The following is a 1,496-nucleotide window of genomic DNA, read 5'->3' on the forward strand; positions in this document are numbered from 1 at the left end:
GGTTTAGGCTGTTGTACATAGGGTCGCTATGAGTCGCAAACGACTTGACGGCACATAACAACAGCAACAACAACTATGTTTATAGGTGTTTGTCTAAAGTAAGATGAAAATGGACATGTTACATATTGGGCTGCTAACTGTGGTTTGAATCCACCAGCCATTCTTTGGGAGAAGGATGAGGCTAACTACTCTTGTCAAACATTCACAGCTCAGAAATCTGGAAGACTCATGAGCAGAGTCAACTTGATGGCAGGGGATTTGTTTACAGAGGGGTGGAGGAAGTTACCTAAATGCCTGCAGTTCGATGGAAAGCATCCACATTCAATGCTTTCCCTTCTACAGGAAGAGTGACTGAGCAAGAAGTAGGAAATCCAGGCAGAACAATTTTACCTGTGTCCATTCTGGATTTAAAAAAAAATTATATGGTAACATTTGCCCATAATTGTCATTATACCAAAGGAGACTTCTTGGTACAATGATTGAAGGGTCAGCTGCTATCCAAAAGGTTGGCGTTTTTATCGCACCCAGTAGCTCTGAAGGAAAAAGATCAAGGAGCTGCTTCAGAGAGGTTTACAGCCAAGAAACCCTATGGAGCTGTTCTACCCTACATTGTGGAGTGAGGTGGGTCAGTGTCAGCTTGACAGCACAAAACAGCCATGTTCTAAATAATCCCTTATTTATGTTTGTCCTTTTAAAAATCTCTATCTGCAATGAAACAAGTAGTACTTTAGGAGCAGATGTTTAGTGGTTTGAGTTAAGCTAATTCCTTGTGGCCCAGGTGGCTTGGTGATAAGGAGTTGTGCTTTCAACCCAAAGGCATGCAGTTCAAATGCACCAGTTGCTCTGCTAGAGAAAGGTGAGCAATCTCCATTCATGCCTTTGTCAACTGCCTTTTGTAACCACTGGAAGGTCAGCTGAGTCAGTACACTGGACAACAACAAACTAGCCTGCTCAGGGGCTATAAAAAGGAGTAAATTTCTTGCTCTTGGAAGTTCTGGTTGGGTCTGAGTTACTCCCTGGGACAGGCCTTCTGCATGTGATGAGGCAAGGAGACACCTTGGTCTCACCAGGGCACTTTAGTCCAGGAAGGGTACATGGGATTTTCCTTGGGTGAATCGCCTAGGTGACTTCCATTCACATTAAGGAAAACAAAACTCCCTTGCAACCACTGATATTTCCTGGTGTCTCTGTTTTGTGCTTTGCAGAATTGGCACATAGTTGGCGTCATACAGTACAGAGCTTTTGCAAATTGACTTGTTTAATGGGGCAGTAGGTGTTTAAGATTCCTCCACAAGACTCCAGGAGTCGACAGCATACCAACTGATTTATTTCAACAAACAGACGCTGCCCTGGATGTGCTCACTAAGTTGTGCCAAGAAATCTGGAGGACAGGCAGCTGGCCCACTGACTGGAAAAGATCAATATTTGTTCCCATTCCAAAAAAAAAGTAACCCAACACAGTGTGGAAACTATAGAACAATATCATTAATATCACA

This window comes from Elephantulus edwardii, unplaced genomic scaffold, assembly GCF_000299155.1.
Source record: "Elephantulus edwardii isolate Elephantulus edwardi_28Jun2011 unplaced genomic scaffold, EleEdw1.0 scaffold00039, whole genome shotgun sequence".
Taxonomy (NCBI): domain Eukaryota; kingdom Metazoa; phylum Chordata; class Mammalia; order Macroscelidea; family Macroscelididae; genus Elephantulus; species Elephantulus edwardii.